A 14,034-nucleotide genomic window follows, 5' to 3' on the forward strand; every position below is an offset into this window, starting at 1 on the left:
GCTGTATTTATGTACTGAGCTTGGTTGTGGTACTGTATATATGTCAGAGCTTGGTTCTGAATCTCTAGTTATATAGAATTTATTTATAATAACAAAATTGCAGGGCAGATGGAATGGTTCTCAATTCATTGTACATTTAATGGGAATCTGTCAGGTAGTTTTATACCCTTGAACCGCCACCATGCGGTAATACATGACCTGACAATATTTCCAAACATTCCCTTGTATGTTTTTTCAGATGCAGCAAAATTCTTTAAAACGACGAACACTATATGCTAATTACTCATTAGAGGCCCATGGTGCGGTGCCACTATCCTGAAGAGTCACATAGTCCTGCCTCCAAACCCACTTTTCCATGTTTGAGTGGCATCTCCCTGGCTGATACAACTTTCTTGGATGCGACATTGCTTTGTGGCACTATACACAAGGGGGGCTGTGTGGCACTATACACAAAGGGGGGCTGTGTGGCACTATACACAAGGGGGAGCTGTGTGGTACTATTTACAAGGGTGAGCTGTGTGGCACTTTACACAAGGGGGAACTGTATGGCACTATACACAAGGGGGAGCTGTGTGGCACTATACACAAGGGGAACTGTATGGCACTATTTACAAGGGGGAGGGCTGTGGCTCTATCTACAGGGCCTGAGTGTGGCGCAATCTACAGGGGTCTGTGTGTGGCACCTTCTACTAAGGGGGGGCTGTGCTGCACTTTCTACTAAGGGGGGCTGTGTGGCACTATATACAAGGGAGTGGGGCTGTGTGGCACTATATACAGTGGGAGCTGTATAGCGCTATATACAGTGGGGGCTTTATGGCAATATCTACAGGGGGCTGTATGGCACTATCTACAAGGGGGAGGTGGGGGCACTATCTATAAATGGGGTGTGACACTGTCTATAGGCGGGGCTATATAGCACTGTCTACAGGGGGCTGTATGGCACATTCTACAGGGGGCACTATTTATAAGGGGGGCTGCTTGTGGCACCCGGGGGGGGGGCCCGGTCAAGAGTTTGCTATGGGGCCCAGTCTTTCCTAGTTACGCCTCTGAGTGGGATGCATTAGAGGGGAGTGGTTTGCTGATATAGCACTCTTACCCTGATAGCCCTACTTCTGAAGACTATATATTGTTGCTAGATGTTTTTTCATGTGCCCCTTTTGTATGCAGGATTTGTGTACCTAGTGGTATCCTCTTGTATCAATTTTGACAAATATATTAAAAGCAGTCCATGGACACCTTTTAACTCACACCTGTCTGTCCTTTTTCTGTGGTTAATACAGTAATAATAAAGAACTTTTTTAGAGAATATCGTTAAGTCTATGATCACATGTCAGATTTTTTGTGGCGGGTCCCGCCACATTATCCGTCACAGAATTATTCCTGCTCCCATTCACTTCAATGGGAGGTTTGGGCGGAATCTGCCCGAAAATCAGGCAGGACGCTTCCTTTGTCCGCTAGCTGAAAAGATCAGCTAGTGGGAAAAGAAGCGTCTGCCTTCCATTGAGGCGGAATTTTGTAGATTTTCCGCCGCAAAATTTCCACCATGTGAACAGGGCCTTAAACTCTTTTGTTTTAAATAGTAAAAATAAATAAATTATATATATATATATATATATATATATATATATATATATATATATATATATATATATATATATATATATATATATATATATATAAAATAACCACACAGTTAGTGGGAGTATTTTGTTTGTGTTCGTGCAGTTTTTTTTTGTCCAATACAAATATGATAATGTAGTACTCCCCCTGGGTGTTATGAGAAGCCTACTCTGACCCAGTTAGTGTAGTGATATCCACCGCTATTCGATGAGTTATATAGATTTTCAGTTATGGTAAGATATATCTATCCAGTTGATTCCTTTGCCCAGGAAGTGACCATGTGATGAGGGGCCGGGCCCTGGGATGCTGCAAGACAGACAACACTATTCCCCTGGTTTACAACTCTGCACTTGCGCCGGCGGGCGCAACACTGATGGGACGTGTGCGATCTAGCGAAGATAGACTGTTGACACTGCTGCTTAGCAACCGGAGATTTGTAACATGCGTACTTCCAACTACAAGACGCTGTTCTAGTATATTAATAGTAAAATGCCCTTTTTATGCACATTTTAGCTTCTGTTTTCTCCTCTCTTTTCCTATGCCGTGGTAGATGGTTCCATGGTGCCTCCTGTACATAGTGCCACAGTGCCCCATGTAGATAGTGCCACACACAGTGCCCATGTAGATAGTGCCACAGTGCTCATGTAGATAGTGTCACAATGCCCCTGTAGATAGTGACACACTGCCCCCTGTAGATAGTGACACACTGTCCCCAGTAGATAGTGCCACAGCGCCCATGTAGATAGTGCCACAGCGCTCATATAATGTCACAGTGCCAATGTAGTTATTGCCACTGTGCCTATATAGATAGTGACACACTGCCCATATAGATAGTGACACATTGCCCCCTGTAGGTAGTGCCACAGTGCCCATGTAGATATTTCCAGTGCCCCTGTAAATAGTGCCACACACAGTGCCCATGTAGATAATGCTACACACAGGCCATATACATAGATAATAAGCAAGTGAATCTCCTTAATTTCTTGAACCAAGACAAGGCAATATGGTTGTTTGTTTAAATACTACATCTGTACACCGCGTTCCAAATTATTATGCAAATGTTATTTTTCGCTGATTTTCCTAAATAGTCGATGCAAGTGACAGTCAGTATAATCTTCAAGCCATCAACCGTTGAAGTATAATGCAAATTTTATTGAACAAATCTTCTAATGATAACAGATTTTTTTTTTAGAAGTAAAAAACTCAAAATGCACTGTTTCACATTATTATGCAGAGCAGAGGTAAAAACATTTTAAAGGTTGTAAAGAGAACTAAAATGGTAATTTGCTGAATTTGCAGCATCAGGAGGTCATATTTACAGAAATCAAAAGCTCTTTCAATCAAAAAAAAACTTAACAGGCCAAGTTACATGTTAACCTAGGACCCCTTCTTTGATATCACCTTCACAATTCTTGCATCCATTGAATTTGTGAGTATTTGGACAGTTTCTGCTTGAATATCTTTGCAGGATGTCAGAATAGCCTCCCAGAGCTTCTGTTTTGATGTGAACTGCCTCCCACCCTCATAGATATTTTGCTTGAGGATGCTCCAAAGGTTCTCAATAGGGTTGAGGTCAGGGGAACATGGGGGCCACACCATGAGTTTCCCTCCTTTTATGCCCATAGCAGCCAATGACACAGAGGTATTCTTTGCTGCATGAGATGGTGCATTGTCATGCATGAAGATAATTTTGCAACGGAAGGCACGGTTCTTCTTTTTGTACCACGGAAGAAAGTGGTCAGTCATAAACTCTACGTGCTTTGCAGAGGTCATTTTCACACTGTCAGGGACCCTAAAGGGACCTACCAGCTCTCTCCCCATGATTCCAGCACAAAACATGACTCCGCCACCTCCTTGCTGACGTCGCAGCCTTGTTGGGACATGGTGGCCATTCACCAACCATCCACTACTCCATCCATCTGGACCATCCAGGGTTGCACGGCACTCATCAGCAAACAACATGGTTTGAAAATTAGTCTTCATGTATTTCTGAGCCCACTGCAACCGTTTCTGCTTGTGAGCATTGTTTAGGGGTGGCCGAATAATAGCTTTATGCACACTTGCAAACCTCTGGAGGATCCTACACCTTGAGTTTCGCGGGACTCCAGAGGCACCAGCGGCTTCAAATACCTGTTTGCTGCTTTGCAATGGCATTTTAGCAGCTGCTCTCCTAATCCTATTAATTTGTCTGGCAGAAACCTTCCTCATTATGCCTTTATCTGAACGAACCCGTCTGTGCTCTGAATCAGCCACAAATCTTTTCACAGTACGATGATCACGCTTAAGTTTTCTTGAAATATCCAATGTTTTCTATTTCACGCTTTTCGGCAGCAGAGAGATCCTTTTTCTTTCCCATATTGCGTGAAACCTGAGGCCTGCTTAATAATGTGGAACGTCCTTCTTAAGTAGTTTTCCTTTGATTGGGCACACCTGGCAAACTAATTATCACAGGTGTCTGAGATTGATTACAATGATCCAAAGAGCCCTAAGACACAATACCATCCATGAGTTTAATTGAAAAACTAATAATTAAATGTTTATGACACTTAAATCCAAATTGCATAATAATTAGGAACACGGTGTATCTTGAGTTACAATTTTCCAATATTAACAATTTTCCTCCCTTTAGTTTGGGTTTAGGGAAAGAGCTTTATGTTGTTCTGTAACTAATAGTCCGCCCATCTCCAATACTGAAATGTAGTACAAGACGTCTGCATAGAGTTTATTACCTTACAAAATATGCCGTGACTAGTAAGTAACGACTCCTGGGAGCAACCGACTAATGAGCTAAATAGGAGTGACTGCAATATCACTTTATAAAGGACATATCATAAAACAGAGTTCTTGTAAAGCTGAGACAGGAGAACATATTAGTAGAAAGTACACACAGCACAATAATGACATCTGCAAAATGTGACATCTGCTATCATTCCTCACAATAGCCAAGATGCTGGCAGCGCTGTGACACTTTGTGAAGGATGTGCCACGGTATGAGGACATGACATCAAACATTTATGTGGCTACACTGTAGAGTACATATATATGTCATAACGCTGTCCTACCGCTTCCTGATGCTCTGTAGCAGGATTAGGTAATGGGGTGGTATGTTATAATTACAAATTACCAGAAGACAAGGAAACAAATTGAATAGATGATAGATAAATAAATAAATAGATAGATAGATAGATAGATAGATAGATAGATAGATAGATAGATAGATAGATAGATAGATAGATAGATAGATAGATAGATAGATAGATAGATAGATAGATAGATAGATAGATAGATAGATAGATACAAGCGGCTGTAGCTCCCCCTGTGTCCTGTAGGGTGAGCGCGCGCACCTGTGGTTAGTTCCACAGTCAATCCCTTTACAACCTGGACTATAAAAATGGCTCTGCTCTTCCTCTCCTTGCCTGTGAATTGTTGTGTCTACCCATGTTCGTTTATCAAATGGTCCCTTAGTTGTATCCTGTTTCCTGTATCCCGTATCCAGTAATTGTGTTTGTTCCTGAGTGAAGTCTAGTGTTGGAGTCGCGTTCATCCTCTGTGCCACACCAATGTCATCTGCCACGCCAAGTATCATCTGACAAGTGCCATCTGTGCCAAGGAGTCTGCTACGCCACGTGTCTGTCAGAATTTCCATACAGGTACTCTAGTTCTAAAGACTTTCATTGACTGTAGTTTGGCCAGCCGCTACTCCACTACGGCAGAGCAGCCTAGTGGGTCCACATACCCCCACCCCAGAGCCGTGACAATAAAGTTAATTATTTTCTGTATGTAATGATTTCCACCCAATGTCCGATGTAAGCAGAGAAAGCTACCACAGTAAATGTATTGCCATTTAGGAAAAGTATGCAAGAAGTCAAATAAAAGGATGCAATGTTCCATTACTTTCTGTGTAATGTATGGATAGGTAGCTGTACTAAAAGAGAGGAGTTCAGAAGGGGGGACTCCGCTCTATTAACTCCGAATTATCTAATATGATGTTTAAAAAGGGTTTTCTAACGCATACAACCTTTTAATGATTGTCTGTCACATTGAAATATGTTTAGGTTTTGTTTGGCTTCACCCAATGATATTTGCGGTACAAAAAAGCTATACACCATCCTCCCTCTACCGATCACCCCGAGTACAAATTACGCAGAGCACATGTGCGCTTTCTCCTGGTTTTTATCATTTTGGACAAGACACGCTTTCATTTATTAAAATAATGTGGATATGAATACTGGATGACCTGAGAAAACACTGCGATCTCTGTCTCCCTGCTGAGATGATGAAAATTCATAGTAAATTCTGCTCAGAACAAGACAGCAGCCCCAACATAACCTGAAACATGAAATGAATGAGTCTATATAAAAGAAGAATGTTACATCAGTGTCTGAATTAGCTATAAGAGCAAGATAATTTTTTTTATATAATGGTCATCACGTAGAATTATAGCAGAATTCCATACTTAAAATGCATGTTCACACTTGAACATCTTTTTTTTTTGTCCATGCTTGAACACCTGAAAAAATTCTGCGCTGTTTCATTTCTTTATATATCTTTATCACGGCTGGAGATTTGTTTTTCTTATACAGAACTCTAAATCCTCTGTATAGCATAGATTTAAAAGATAACATGCTGGCTACCTGCGGCCACCACTAGGGGGAGTTGAAGAGCTTACTGCATACTGAACTCATAAAACTCAATAATAAAACAATATGAAGTAAGCTCCTAGATTCCCACTAGTGATGGCTGAAGGTAGCCAGCATATTATCTTTAAAACCTATATGCATAGAGGGGAATTGAAGCTCAGTATCAGAAAACCAAGCTCCGGTTGCTATAAAGAATATATTCGGAAATTAATCAACACAGAATTGTGGACCCTAAAGACGACATGATGATTTAATGTGGAGATTCACTTTAAAGTCGTTTTTAAGGTCTAACATTTTTTGCTGGTTAGTTCTTTAATATATCTTTATAGCGGTGGCAGCTTAGTTTTTTTCTAAATTCCAAATACCCTGTATAGATGCAGAATTAAATAAGATTCGGTTTGCCTGCAGCTGCCGCTAGATGGAGCTAAATACATACAGCATTGCACTTTTCATGTGATTTGCCCATTGTTATCTAATGGGATAATTGTTGAACAGGAGAATCTGCCATTGAACCTGGTTAGTCTTAATTGTTTCATTTATTTTCAAACCATTTTGCACAGATGAAGAAATAAATTGGATAATTTATCATTTTTAACCAACCTTTCTACATCTGTGATCATCCTAAGTGTTTTCATTTTCACTCACCATCATATTTATACTTCCATGTAATTCTTCTGCCCGATTTCTCAATTCTAAATGAACCAAAAATTGATTGTCTGACCTTTAATAAAATGGTAAGTGTCAAAGTCTTAGTTGACATTTCATGCCTCTTTACCAGGGCCATCTACAGGTGTATGTGGATCTTTGAGTATAATAGGACCCCCTGTCTATCCCACCATTGACTTCACAAATGTAGAGCGTGTTTACCCGGATTTTCATGGGCCCCACCAGCTCAGTAGGCCCTGGCACCTGCCCAAGATTGCCTGGTGCTGACGCCAGCTCCTCACAAATCTTCATGTTTCTGGAAATCTTTGGACAAAGACAGATAAAAAGTCTTTTTTTTTATAGAACCCAATAATTTATTGTTTTCTAAAGTTAGACAGACAAAAAACATGAAGTAGACTTGAGATAAAAGAAAACTGATATATGTGCTGGAGGATTAAATGTTATTAGCCCCAATATTTATGATTTGTGGCTTGTTGAGGTAACGGTGAGGAGCTGGAATTAAGTTCTGCTGACCAACCATGACTAGCTAGGAAGACATTTACTATTAATATCATCTGGAAATATTTACATTTTGTAACTGACAGTGAATTCCCTCACAGACTTACTTCATAAGCAGGCCAGACTTCTTGTCAGCAGTCCTATCAAAGTAAGGAGTCTTTTGGTTCCTGATAATAAAATTGATATAGGTAATGAGGTCATAATCCGAGAAGGGGCAAAATTAAAATTGCCTACGGCTGTAAGTAAATGGAGGAAGACATTATTGATGAAATACCACTTCCCTTTTCTTGTTAGTATACTAACATTAAAGTACACATACGTTTTAAGGTGTCTGGAAACAGCATTATCAAATCATCGTGCCCCTATCTCAACAGGGAGGAAATACAGGGTAAAATAAATTTTAATAATGATGAAATCTTCACCACTTAGGAATCCCCACATTTTCCAAATTGAAATTTTACAACTAAAACTGAACATACACGTAAGATAACTGCTAGAGGAAAGTGTTTTCATCTCTTAGTTATCACCTTCCATCTCTCTTCCACATGCACATCAGGTTAACATTTCAAACCCTGCATGAACAGCTATCGGTAGGCTCCTCTACATCGATGACATTCCTTAAATGAGAAATTGGGACAACCATAGGATCTTAAGCTTGTGAATCAAATACCCAATACTTGTTATAATTACCCAATTGAAATCAAAAACATTTACACTGTTATATTTTTAACCCTTTAATGTCCAATGATGTTGAAGTAATTCCTGCACAATGTCGTACAGCAATTGTGCCTGCGCTATCACTAGGAGGAGCTGTAATTAACAGTCACACTCCAGCACTAACGTTCGGGATTAGAGAAAATTTAGATCCCAGCCATTTAGCCCCTAATTCACTGTGATCAGTAGAGCTCCCTTTGTCCTGGGTTCATCAACCCTGGCCTCACAATTGACATCACAATTGGGCTAATGGTTAAAGAGGCTCTGTCACCCCATTATAAGTACCCTATCTCCTACATAAGGAGATCGGCGCTATAATGTAGGTGACAGTAATGCTTTTTATTTAAAAAAACGATCTATTTTTACCACTTTATTAGTGAATTTAGATTTATGCTAATGAGTTGTTTAATGCCCAAGTGGGCGTATTTTTACTTTAGACCAAGAGGGCGTTGTACAGGGGAGTGTATGACGCTGACCAATCAGCATCATGCACTTCTCTCCATTCATTTACTCAGCGCATAGGGATGCTGCTAGATCCTTATGTGCTGTCTTATACTTACACATTAACAATACTGAAGTGTTTAGACAGTGAATAGACATTCCACGGGATGTCTATTTGTCTATTCACAATCTCTGCACTTCGTTACTGTTTCTATGGTAGTTACAGCAGAGGAAGTGTGATCTCATTGTAAACTGTAATTTACAGCGAGATCTCGCGAGATCACGCTTCCTCTGCTGTAACTACCACAGACAGAGTAGCAAAGTGCAGGGATTGTGAATAGACATCCTGTGGAATGTCTATTCACTGTCTAAACACTTCAGTATTGTTAATGTGTAAGTATAAGACAGCACATAAGGATCTAGCAGGATACCTATATATATATATATATATGTATTGTTAAGGATCTGCCAGGCACAGCTTCTGTATCCACGCCCATAGGTAATCAGTCTGCACCTGCTTCTATGTCTGTGAGACTGACTCTATCTTCCACCACTCAGGATGGCAGGCTTAGGAGTGGGAGAGCCTATCACAGCCTGGCCAGACGGAGCTAGCTCCCGCCCTCCGTCTATTTATACCTGCCTTTCCTGTTCCTCCTTGCTTGTGATTCTTCTCTGTTGGTTTCCTGGCCCTGCTGCAGCTTCTTGAACTACTTGTCCCTGGCTTACTGACTACTCTTCTGCTCTGCGTTTGGTACCTCGTACACTCCTGGTTTGACTCGGCTCGTTCACTACTCTCCTGCTCTGCGTTTGGCACCTCGTACTCTCCTGGTCTGACTCGGTTCGTTTACTACTCTTGTTGCTCACGGTGTTTCCGTGGGCTACCGCCCTGTTTCCCTTTGTTCTGTGTTTCCTTATCTGTTGTCTGTCGTGCACTTACTGAGTGTAGGGACCGTCGCCCAGTTGTACCCCGTCGCCTAGGGCGGGTCGTTGCAAGTAGGCAGGGACTGAGTGGCGGGTAGATTAGGGCTCACTTGTCTGTTTCCATATCCCTGTCATTACATGTATATGTATATATACATATATATATATATATATATATATATATATATATATATATATATATATATACTGTATGTACACATCATGTTTAGTGTCTACATCCGCCATATATGCCAGGAAAATCTCCCGATCCATACGGGGGTATACATCATCTACAGGTCCACATGTTTAAAAAAAATGTACACTGCGCAGTATACGCAGTGGCCAACTGCATTGAAAAACCACAACAAACTATTCATTCCTATATAGTGAATTCAGTGGCACCTCCTGGAGCTGAATTCCCAGCCAGAGCTTTGCCTCCGCTCTGGCCAGGGATTCCGCTCCTGAAGAAGCCCCTGACGTCACTACGCATACATGGACAGTGACATCGCGCTCCTCCTGGAGAGGAATCCCCAGCCAGAGCATCGGCAATGCTCTGGCTGGGCATTCCACTCCCAGAGGGAGCCCCAATGGCGCTATCTACAAGGATGGGGGGTGTGTGGCCCCACCAGGGAGTGGGGCTGTGTGGCACTACCAGGGAGGGGGCTGTGTAGCATTATCAGGGAGGGGGCTTTGTGGTACTAGGGGATCTGTGTGGTGCTACCTGGAATGGGATCTGTGTGGAACTACCTAGGTGGGGACTGTGTGGCAGAAATCTACAGGGGGCACTGTGGCACTATCTACAGAGGGCACTAAATATATGAGGGCGCAAAATGGGGGCATAAACAGGGCCTAACTTCTATATGGGGCACAACGTTTTCTGCCATTGTACTGCTGCTGCGAAAGGGGCCCACTAAGTCTGTTTCGCCCAAGGGACCACATAAACCTGGAGCCGGCCCTGTATATGAACACAGCCTAAACTGTATCAGGGTGTAGATAGGGAGGAAAGTACAGGGTGAGGGAGGGAGAATCACAAAGGCTAACTGTGTATTGAGAATGGAGATAAACCATGGACACTCTGCAGTGGGAAGGGTCGGAGGAAATCACATGCCCCTCAGCATCAGTGTCTGTCAGGACAAGGGAGAAAAGATCCTTTATGGGCTGTAAACGTGTAAAGCAATACAGGAATAAAGATGTGCTTGTATATGAGAGCTAGTTAGGGCAGCAGCATCCTGTACATACTTCCAGTATGTACTACTGGGAGGGACCCTCACATAAACCATGGACACTCTGCAGTGGGAAGGGTCGGAGGAAATCACATGCCCCTCAGCATTAGTGTCTGTCAGGACAAGGGAGAAAAGATCCTTTATGGGCTGTAAACGTGTAAAGCAATACAGGAATAAAGATGTGCTTGTATATGAGAGCTAGTTAGGGCAGCAGCATCCTGTACATACTTCCAGTATGTACTACTGGGAGGGACCCTCACATCACAATTCTGAATTAGACTGAGGGATCGACTTACAGTGGCTCCTGTGGGCCTCTGACACACAATCCCACCCTAATACCAATCAAATCTACATTGATTAACTTAAATTTAATCGATATTATGGATAGATTGTGTGTCAGGGGCACACAGGAGTCGATGTCAACCTAGCCGTCAGTCCATCTGACTGACGGATTCGGCTTGTAGTTGCCTTATGCAGTTTCTATGTATAGTGGATACATAGAAGCTGCAGTGCTAAAATTAATACATTTTTTAATAACATTAGAAAAATGTTTAGGATGGGAAAACAGACACATTACATAGAAAAAAATACTTCAAAGATTTTATACCATTGAGGTTCAGTTTAGAAAACCCATTTTCATATAACCTATTAGGAAATTCTGAGGTAATAGATGGGGTTCCCCTGTTCAGGATCCTCATCACTTGGCCAGAGGGTAGCGTGGTTACAAAGAGCGTCTCTCACTCTGGAGGACCTGTTCTGTCCTGCATTACACAGACAACCCATTTCTATGAATATGCACAAATTAATCACCTATCCAAATAAATCTACGATATCTGGGGGCCCCATAGCTCGGCTGTTTTCGTCAGTCCCATAGACTTTGAATAGAACGACAATGCATGTGCTTGGCCGCCGTTCCATTCAAACTTTTCTATTGATCATGGCGGTTCCAGCAGTGGGTCTGTAAATAGGTGGTAAATTTGTTTTGTGGAATAACCCATTTGAACTTCACTTCATTTGTATCTAAAATGTCTCTGAGAAAAAAAGGTCTTTGTTTTATTTTCTTAAAGGCAATTTAGATTATTAAAAGCTGAACACTGATTGGTTCTTATGGGCATAACATTTTATTCTCAGAGACATTTTTGATAAATCCCTCTCTCCTGACATGTCTTTTTTAGTAAAGAATTGCATTCTCCATGAACTCAGATTTTGGAACATATTTACTTAAAATTCTGCATTTGACAAAGGGAATGGTAGCGCTAAGTTGTCATATTATCCTCTGTTATTCCTCATGGACATGTCTGGATAATATGACAACTGAGCGCTACCATTCCCTTTGTCAAATGGGTGTGTCCCTACACAGTCAAACACTTTTAGAACTGATTGGAAAGTGTTAGACTGTGTAGGGCCACATCCTAATGACAAGTGGAATGGTAGGCACCAGTTATCAATTTATTCATATATTTACAGTGGAATAACAGAGGAACGAAGTAACACAGAGTTCTAAGAAAGGGTTCTAGAGCATGTGGACATGTCCTCGCTAAAGTGTATTCCCTGTTATTTCTTCATAGGGCTGAACCACCACTGATCACACATTGGTGGCGTATCCTAAGGATTATCCCAGAAAGTTCCTTTAACTTTTTGATTCCATTGCATGGTAACGTCACCTCCTGTTTCTCTTGCAAATCTTTTGCTTAAATGTTTAATCAGTTGCAAATGTTAAAACATTCTTTCGCTTACCCCTACATTACTCAGAGGAGTTTTGATGAAATGCCATAAGTAAAATGGTAAGAGAATTTGACATTATTTAATTGAAATTTTATTCTACAGAGTATACAAAGTCTTTGTACTGCATACCTAAAGGAAGCTGTCCAGATGAGGCCTTGCGTTACTCTAACAAAGAATGTGATGTGTCGCGTTTCACATGTCCCTAAAACTGCACTGAATTAGGATTGCACCAATAACATGGCCATGAACTTATGAAACAATGGTTTGATGGAAGGGGGTGCATTGATCTCTTACAGTAACACTAGATTCACATAAAAAAAACATCACCATTCATCATATATGCAAATGTCAAGAACTCAGGAGTCATTTTGTAGCATGGAGTCTAATAAATGCAACGAAGAATGGATTTTGTCACATATTGTTTCCCAGGTTTCAGCCTTCAATACTCTCCAGTCAGTGGCAGTTTTAGGTTGGGAACTGGAATCTGTATGAATTAGCTTCAAAAACATGAGATATGACTAGGAGAGGGAGTTAGAATTCATAATCATTGCGAAACCTAGAAGTGATGTACACAACCAGTATCAAGCTAGGATCACACACACAGTTTTGATGCAGTTTTTGTGGCAATTTTTGGGTCAAGTGGATCCAAAAGGAAAGTTAGGAATAAATAAAAGACTTATGTATCTCCTTTCTTTTGTATCCACTCCTATGTTTGGCTAAAAAACCTCAGCTAAAAACTGTGTGTTATCCTAGCCTTAGAAGTGGAATCAAGGTAGAATAACCATTGATCAGAACATCACATTGAAGCTAGAGCCAGACACCACATATACTCTTTTATTATCAAGAACTGAACTTCCTGGACTCGAACTCTGGACTCTCCAGTCTTGCAGCTTTAACTACTCTGATGCAGAGAGTCTTGCTTGTTCTTGCTTTGTTCCAACCATGTGTTTGCTGCTCTTGGTGATTAGTTATGGATTGCACCTGCCATGTGGCCAAGCACAGTAATTACTGTCATTCATTTACCCACAGCTTTGTACTTACTGTGCCTGTGTACTTACTGTGCCTAATTATTATGGCTTCCTAATTATCCATCTTGCCTGTGCTTAACCACTATTCCTCCCCTGTGTACCGAACTCTGCTTATGTTTGACCACGTTTGATCCCTTGCTCCTGTGTCCCAAACTTGGAATTTGTCTGACCATGGCTGATCTCTCACTGCTCTGTTCTGTACTCTGCATGTCTGATTTCTCACTACTATGTACGATACTCTGCAAACGTCTGACCATGGCTAATATCTTGCTCCTGTGTACCGTACTTTGCATATGTCTTACTATGACTGATCTCTTTCTCCTGTGTACCGGATTATGCATACTTCTGACCACGGTTGCACTCTTTCTCCGTTGAATAATTTCACCTGCAACCTACCCGTCATTTGGGGACTATCTTGGGAACTGCGACCTGGTATTTCCTCTGAAGCAAAGTGTACAATCTCTTGTAGGGATTCTGTAGATTTATACAGATTTATAAGTGTAAGTAAAACAATTAAAAGTACTACCACTGGGATAGAATATGATAATCAAGATTTCA

General features: G+C 41.3%; 1 long non-coding RNA gene across 1 annotated transcript in view; it reads right to left on the reverse strand.

Annotated features, from left to right (window-relative positions):
• Positions 1-5,841: 5,841 nt before the first annotated feature.
• Positions 5,842-14,034, reverse strand: part of LOC142662828 (uncharacterized) — a 28,370-nt gene continuing 20,177 nt past the window's right edge. The window contains exons 4-6 of the long non-coding RNA XR_012851005.1: positions 7,532-7,591; positions 7,128-7,229; positions 5,842-5,949 (exon numbers count right to left, since the gene is read on the reverse strand). This is a non-coding gene — a long non-coding RNA (uncharacterized LOC142662828). The remainder of the gene's footprint in view (positions 5,950-7,127; positions 7,230-7,531; positions 7,592-14,034) is intronic.

Source organism: Rhinoderma darwinii, chromosome 1 (assembly GCF_050947455.1).
Source record: "Rhinoderma darwinii isolate aRhiDar2 chromosome 1, aRhiDar2.hap1, whole genome shotgun sequence".
NCBI classification, from domain to species: Eukaryota; Metazoa; Chordata; class Amphibia; order Anura; family Rhinodermatidae; genus Rhinoderma; species Rhinoderma darwinii.